Raw genomic sequence first — 9,045 nt, 5'->3', positions numbered from 1 at the left:
AGCCTAAATATTTGTACTGGATGAAGGGGCTTTTCATTCAAACAAGAAATGAAAAAGGAAAATTGGTTGCGCAATGCAAAATATGTAATAAAATTTTGCAAAATACTGCAATTAATCGACTTGCTTGCTATTTGCCGCAGAATTTTTTTCCATCCATCAATAATTAGTAACACACATTTATAATTATCTTTTAAATGTTCTTTGCGTTCTTCAACAATTTCATGGTGAACTTTATTCAATAAATTATTAGATAAAAATTTTCTTCCTGGTAAGTGATACTTAAGATTAAGCGAAGCTATAATTAAATTTTTAAAATGTACTGATTCGATAATTTTGAGTGGTTGCAATATATCATTGCAACCAAAAAAAGTTTTGCAAGTGCCACATCAATATCGTTCTTCGACTGAGCTGATAGATCTTTTACAGATCTATATTCTCCATGTATTTCAAAAGCAACTTATTACATATATGTCTTGACTAAAAGACCTTAATTTTTAAAATTGCATTATAAAATATACAATATATTTAATTTAGTAAATTTACATTAGTAAAATAAGAAATACAATAAAACAAAAATTATGTCTACTATCATATAATAGAAATTATAGTTTTTATTGATTTAGGATATAAAGAAATATATTTATTTTGTTTAAAATATTTTAACTATATATTATATATATTTACATTTTTCTTTCATAATTAATTAATTTGAAAAATGACAGTACTATATTCAAAATTGATTAGAAAATTATGACATAATCAAATTTTAAATTACGCAATAAAAGCAAAAATATATTACAGCAAATGACTGAAATTATCATAAGTATATATAATACATATATTGAACACATACATACCTTGCATATATACCCTTACATGCATATAATATACCCTTACATTTTTAATATTATTTTTCTTTTTTGTTTACAGATTGCATTTTGTATAATATGTAAAATATATATTAATACAAAAACTTATAATATTATAGCCGTTATAGGACTTACAGATATATATAGACAAATATAGGTATGTTATACATACAGGTTATCATATTTGAGGCTACAGATGTTGAGTATGTACGTACATTAGTAAGTCATAACTGTAATAAATAAACACAAAAATCATATAGTTTTATTATATGTATGTATAAAAAAGATATATTTTAATGTAACTAATAACAGTATAATAACTAGACTAATTCTTTAAAAAAAAAATACAATGATTTAAGATTAAGATTATAATATCAAAGATATCATACATAGTTTAATACGTATCTTACGTATGATACGCAATATTTAATACGTATCATACGTATAGGATACGTAGAAAATCTCTAGAGTGCGTATCAAACACAACCCTGCACCATGGCATGGACGCCCATTCCACCGGAAAATCCAGTCGATGTGAAGTCTATCTTATATGCTATGTTTTATAGTAGATAGTACAAGATATGGATTCGCGATCAAGCTACGGTAGAGTGCGGACGTGTGTCTACTCCCTCTTCCTATTCTCAGCGTTTGCGCAGTTTTCGGGTGTTGAGGCGCGCCGCCTCGATTTTCTTAGTGCATAATTGTGAAAAGCGGTGATCTCTCGAGCGATTTTATTTCGAATTCGTCAAAAGTGAGTGGTTGTGTGAAATCAGCGGTCCTCTTGGGCGCTGTGCCGAGGGCTTCGGCCGTCGTCATGCCGCGAGAGGATGGATCGCCGGTTAGTGGTGACCCTCAGGTGGTGGAACGTTTGACCGTCCCCCTACAGTTATGGTCTTAACATATTGATAGTTTCTTTGAGAGGCCCAGTGAACGTTCGCGGTCTTGTTCGCGTGCTAGTCATCCTTCCTCTTCCCCTTCGCGCTTGTGTTCCCGCGCGCGGCCATGCCCGCGTGAGAGATCGCGCTCCCCCGTACGAAAAATCGACGACAGCTTAGTTACACGCAACTGGTTCGAATTTCTTAACGACAATAGTGAGCATTCTCCGGGCGACATGCCTCAGAAAAATAAGCGCAGTAAAAAAAGGACAAGAAAGCTGCGGCCCGTTCTAAAGATGCATGTTTGCCGATTGCGTCATCCTCTCTGTGTTCGCGTTCGTCGATATCAGACACGTCCATCATGTCCATGGAATCCCTGAATGAAACTCATAATAAGCGCGTAGCCTCGACAGCCTTTGATACACCAGGGGAGTCCCAGCATGCAGAAATCCCTCGACAGAATCAAGCTAAAAAGGTATCACGTCATGTTTTGCTTGATCGCGCCACGCGAGCGCGATCATGCAGTGAACAAAGGGCATCCAATCAGATTCTAGCAGTTGATCACGTGTGCAACACACCCAACAAGCAGTCACTAAAATCGCCTAGCAACGATCAACCTAATAAGGATATTCCAACTTTGCCTCCAAAAAAAACGATAGTTAACAAATATTCGCTCACGGATTCGGATCCTTTTATTGTCCATGTGCAATATCAGGCGGACTCAAGTGCCGATTCAATGCATCCTATGATGGTTAGCCGCCTCATCAACACCGTAGTTGGCCAAGACATAAAATCAGTAAAGAAAATCGGTCGAGGTAAGATACGTACTCGTAGAGTTTTTCAGTGCAAAAGCTACTAACAGCGTGATAGCTCATCAAAAATTAAAAGAAAAAAACTTAGAGGCTCTCATACCGTCGTTTTGAGTCATGCGAACGGGAATAGTGAAGGATATTCCCCTTGACCTTAGTGATCGAGATTTATTAACAGCTTTTGAATCTTCTGTTAAGATTATATCCGCCAGTCGCATGAACCGTAAAATTAAAGAAAATGGAGAAACTCGCTTTTTTCCTTCGCGTACAGTCCTCTTGAAATTTGAAGGTCAAGCTCTTCCCCGTTCGGTCTCTCTATTTAAAATTTACCTGCCAGTTATCCTATATATTCCCAGGGTGCTAATATGTTATAACTGCTTCAAATTCGGACACATTGGAAGCACCTGTAAAGGAAAAGCCAGATGTATTCGCTGCGGTGAAATAAAACATGACAAGCTCGAAAGCTGTCCTCGATTTCAACTTCCCCCGATTTGTGCGAGTTGCAAGGGTGAACACCTCCCCACAACAGTAAGTTGTCCAATATTTGTCCGACAGCGCCAAATTAACATGATAGCTTTCTCGGAAAATATTCCCCTAGTGGAAGCACGCATCAAAATGAATTTCTCACCCTCCCCTAATTTACCCGCTGTTATTGTTTCCTCACATAAAGATTTCCCTCCCCTTTTTCCGCAACAAAAAAACTCATGGCCCACTAGCCCTCCTCCCCCATACGTTCACAGCATTCCCCCTTCCGCGCTCCCCCCGCCCAATTTCGCGGACTATAATCCCTACTCTGCCTTGCTCAACAGCACACCAGCTGATTCAAATTACCTATCTCCTTCGTATTCATCGACTACTGTCAAAAAATCGATGCATGCTTCACACCGCAACAATTGCAAACGCTTCGCGTAGTGAAAATTTGAATTCAAGTAATCGCACTCGGACAACACAACCCAATAGATCCACAAATAATGAGGAAGCGAGCTCTCTTTTAGTCAAAATGCTCGTTCCAACACTGATATGCGGCAGCAAGAATTCAAGAATATACATAACTCCATGCTGTTTGCCCCCAACGGTAGGCTGGACAATATCAATCTTCATCCCCATGCAGCGTTTAGTAATAATAATAGTAACAATAACTACCATTTTGGCTATCCTCCATTCCACTCAACCCAGTATTCTCCATTTTATTCACATGGTTACCCTCCTTATCTACCTTATCCCGAAACCTTCTATTCTCCATCCTATCTAAGATCTGAACACCTAGAAATAAGCGCACAGAGGAGGCTGTCTTCTTAGGCATATTAACTAATCTAATTCAACATCTTACAGATAATATTCCCGATTCCATTCGAAATTCTCAGCTTGGGCAGGGGCTCCAACGAGTCTTTGATGATTTACGCAATCTTAACTTGGCTCAAACTACAGACCATTAGTATGAATGCCAGACAAAACACCGTATGCGTCGCCTCCGAACTCAGAATAGCATTCTGGAACTGCCGGGGAGGCATAACTCATAAAAAAGGAGAAGTTGAAAAAATGTTGGAGAGCCTTGACACGTACTAATAGTTGCCGAAACCTGTCCTCTCCAGCCTTCATGAATATTCGATCCGTGGCTTTGAGATGATCCGACATGACTGTGATACCGCAGGTAAGAGGGGTATTGCCGCCTTTGTAAGAAAACCTCTTGCGTTCTTATGTTTTAGTGCTGAATTAAAATTGGACTCTTCGTTTGAGCATGTCATACTCAGAATTACTTCTTCTGGAAGAGATACCTACTTTATTGGTATTTACCGGCATCCTAATCTTCCCCCTTCCCCCTGACACTTTCCTAAAGATCTTTTCTTATGCGAGCTGATTCTCTTGTTTTAGCCATCGGGGACTTTAATGCTCACCATCCTCTCTGGGGGTCTGCTCGCTCTTCCCCCGTAGGCAACGCTCTCGCTGACGCTGTTCTGTCATGCAATATGGTTCTGCTCAACTCCCCCTCTCCAATCTTCTTTCCCCCTCCCCCAAAAAACCCGTCTACCATTGACTTGGCCTTCGCTTCTTCGTCTCTGGCTTCCTCGGTCAATTTCGAAATTGCAGATGACCTTCACGGCAGTGACCATCTCCCCATTTTTTTAAATATTGCTCAGACTTACGATAGAACGACTACTTTCTCAAACAAACTGAGATTTTCGCCACAGTGGAAGGAAGTGAAGAGACGTTTCTCTCTCATCTCTAGCAATCTGGTGAATGAAGTTCAAAACATCCCCCTGGATGATCCGCTTTCAAGATATCAACTCTTTTCCTCCTCTATCGTGGATGTACTAACTTCAGTTCGACCTCCTCCTAAACAGAGACAGGGCAAATTCCCCTATGCTAGTGGCCAGTAACGGCTGTCTCCCTGCCCCTTGGTGGAACTCAGAATGCGATGAAACTCTAAAAGAGAGAAAATCCGCATACAGGTTATATCGGCAAGCGCCCACTATCAAGCTCTTAAAGACGAGGTTAACAACTCCAGAGCAACTTTTTGTAAAGCTAAACGAGATGGCTGGAGGAAATACTGTGCTTCTCTAGGCCCCCTTACTCCTACAACAGAAATTTGGAAAATGCTAAAGCGCTTCCGTAACAGGAAGCTTGTTACGCATCACTCGGATTCTTCTCTCCATAATTCAACGCAAACTGCTGCGGCCCTTAATGATATTATGGCCAAAATATGTCCGCCGTCTTGTTCTCCCTCCCCGTTTAAAATACCAAGCACTAATGACTATAACACAAATTGCCATCGTTGGATAGATGAGCCTTTTAAAGAAAACGAATTTTATGCAGCCTTAGGGGCAACTAAACAAAAATCCAGCCCTGGTCTTGACAAAATAGACTACAGCATAATTCGTGCTCTGCCTCATGCGCTCCAGATGCTCCTACTTAAGATTGTTAATGGCTTGCTTGACAGTAGCCTGTTTCCGTCATCCTGGTCTCACTCCTTAGTATATCTCATTCCTAAACCTCATGGCAATGGTTTTCGGCCTATCGCTCTTACTTCTTATATACTTAAACTAACGGAAAAAATGATTTTGCAGCGATTGCACTAATTGAAAATTTGATGCTCCTTCCAGAATTCCAATTCAGATTCCGGGTTTTTAGGTCATGTCTGGACAATCTTACAATCCTCACGGCTAATATTCAGGCTGGCTTCCTCCAGGGTAAAGCTACTGCGGCCCTTTTTCTGGATATCAAATCTGCCTTTCACAATGTTCTCCCAGACATCCTTCTCAGCGAACTAGCTTCAATTTATCTTTTTCCTAAAATTCTTCGATTTATAGAAAATCTAATCTCGGTTAGAACAGTCCAGTGTAGCCTACCCCCCCCCCGTATCTCACGTAAAGGCACCCCACAAGGCTCCGTTTTAAGTCCTACGCTCTTTAATTTATATTTACGTAAAATCCTTTCCTATCTTCATCCTGACTCTAAGATCATCCAATTCGCAGATGACATTGTCATCTTCTCAACCGCAACGCATGTAGAGCAAGTTGTTCACTCGCTGCAGCCGTCTCTGGATGGAATTACTTCTTTCCTTCAGAGACTGGGACTGGTAATCTCCCCACAGAAAACTCAACTTATGATTTTCACACGATCTCAGAAACAATTACGAGATCTGAATACATACACTATAATGTGCAATCGTACTAAAATTAGCCCCGCCACATCAGCTAAATTTTTAGGGGTTATCCTTGATCCTTCCCTTAAGGGCACATTACATCTAGAGTATGTTAATAACAAGGCTCAAAAAATTTCACAAGTTATCTCCGCTTTGAGAGGAGTATGGTGGGGATCTCCCCCTCAATTACTCCTTAACATCTACCGCTCTCTTTGTAGGAGTGTCATGGAATATGCTTCACACATTTTTGCACTTGAGAATTCTCGAGGCCGTCAACGCCTCGAAATCACGCAAAATTCGGTAATTCGCACCTGTTTGGGTTTACGAGTGTCCACCCCGCTCAATATATTGTTTGCGGAGGCCAAAGAGCCTCCTCTGAAGTTAAGATTTCAGTACTTAGCGAGCAAACACATGTTTAAAGTTTTATCCGTTTCAGACCATCCTGTTGTGGAGTGCATGGAGAATCTCCTTATATTGGCTGACAATCCTGCCAAAAGACTGTACCTAACTAATAATTTCCATCTCATTCAAGTCTTTCGCAAAACTTTTCGACACAAACAATCCTTCCATAAAACGGTTATTCTTCCCATATATAGTTATTCATACACTTCAATGTATATTTCACCTGAAATTATTTATCTACAAGAGGATTTTAATACTCTACTTGAAAGTTTTCCTGAGAGATATGCTCAAATTTTGTTCGAACAAGCCTTTAAAGATGACATTGGTCAGTCTATCGTTTTTTACACCGATGGCTCCAAGATCGAGGAGATTTCGTCGGTGGGGGTGGCATGCTATTCCCCTCAATTGAACTTTGAGTTAATGGATAAACTTCCACAATACACCTCTGTTTTCTCCGCAGAGGTATGAGCTATATATAATGTAATAATTTCCTTAAAAACCTTTGCTATAAAGAATGCGGTCATAGTCACGGATTTGAAGAGCACCTTGCAGGCTATTCAGAACACGAGCTCATATAGAAATAACTACCTCATTCCTCTAATTAAAGCTTCACTGGAGGCGGCGCAGGATGAAATCCGACGATGGAATCCGCGTACGATTTGTTTGGGTGCCCTCTCACAAGGGCATCCTGGGCAATGAGCGAGCTGACGAGTTAGCTAAGAGAGCTGTAAAAGAGGGCAGAACCACTAGCTTTACGATTCCCCTTTCTGACCTTTTTACGATTTCTCGCTCCAAATTGGATACTGATTTTGATGCGTATTTAGACTTCTGGGCAAACATAAAGGGAGTTCAATACTTCCGTAAAATCTACTGTAAAATGAAGAAACCATGGTTCCATCACTCCGCTTTGGATCGCCACTCCATAGTTACGATGTCTCGGGTGCGTTCAAATCACTACAATTTAAATTACAGTCTTCACAGGAAAAACATTGTAGAAAACCCTTTATGCACTTGTGGCAATGAAATACAAGATATAAATCATGTTTTGTTTGAATGCTCTGAGACATCGGAGCACGCACTCCCCGTTAAGAGATACATCGCTAAAACAGATATATTCGCGTATCATCGTAAAAACATTTTTGATTTTATCAAAAAACCCACGTTACAATTATGCAAACTCATTTCGGCATTTTGCAAGGCATGTCAAATATCCATATAGCTTCAGATTCCCGCTCTCTTCTAATTAATTGCGCAGGCGCATGCTCCAACAGTCCTCTCCCCTCTTTCCTTCTATCGCCGCTAGTTTCCACGCGTCCGATTCACGCTTGCTATCGCCTATCTCGTGCACATACGCATTTTTTTAAATGTACACAGGCCTTACTGTCTTATCAGTTTCTTTCTCACGAGACACGAATAAGTATCTCAATTAACAAGATTCTGGGAATTCGCGTGTGGCGCTCGTGACAGTACGGTCGGGTCTTTGTTCTCTCCCGTGTTGTCGCAAGTTTTACGCGCTTGAAACCGTATTTTCTTGGTGTTCGATATCTGGGCGTAAGCCCCTTTTATTCCGGCACCTGAATCCCTCAAAAACCGCGTTCTAGATTGCAAAATGCTATGTCCGAGGTTTCGGCCTCGTGCACAGGCGCGGGGGGAGGGGACGCCGGCTCGTGTGTCTTCACGTCTCCCCCGCACCAGACTATCTCGGTCTCGTTGGACAGTTTTTCGCGCTTCGAAGGGCAAATGGGACCATCGCAGAGCCAGGATACGTCTCTGGCACTCGTCTTCTCCCCTAACTCTCAGCTCTCCTCAACCCCCATAACCTCTTCCTCTCTTGTGGATGCATGCGGCGTTTCGAACGTGACGAGCGAGAGTACGTAGCAGAAATCTGGGCAGATGCCATTACAGCACAGTGATTTACACCTTCAGAATGCGAATTCGGCGGACATCCGCGAGGAAAGTATGGACTTGGAGACTTTAACTTCCACACCGCTGCCTAGCAATGCTAACATTAACATCAAAAAAGGTAACAAACGATCTCATTTTGAATCGGAATGCAATTCGCAAGCTGTGTTGTCAGACGCGGAATCTGAACCCTCAACCCCCCTCTCCGCTTCATCGCGAGCGACGAACCGTAGGAATCCTCCACGTCACGAAATGGCGAAATCGCGCAGGACCGAAGAAAAGACAAATGTGTATTTTAATCGAGATACACCCCCATACGCAGTGCATATTCACGCGCTCGTTAATAATCGAGCTAGCTTGCCGCACCCCAATGAAAATGTTCGCGCAAGTGGGAAGGGTCATGCCGGCAGCAGACATACTGGAAATGAAAAAGCTCGGAAACGGTAAGATTCTCGTCGATTGCAAAACTGCCTCTGCCGCCAATAATTTAGCCACCAATCCCATGCTCGCTTCTATCAATTACAAGGCAGTCATACCAAATTACA

The sequence above is a fragment of the Wasmannia auropunctata genome, unplaced genomic scaffold (genome assembly GCF_000956235.1).
Source record: "Wasmannia auropunctata unplaced genomic scaffold, wasmannia.A_1.0 LD336074.1, whole genome shotgun sequence".
NCBI lineage: Eukaryota > Metazoa > Arthropoda > Insecta > Hymenoptera > Formicidae > Wasmannia > Wasmannia auropunctata.
This window is presented reverse-complemented; position numbering follows the sequence as displayed.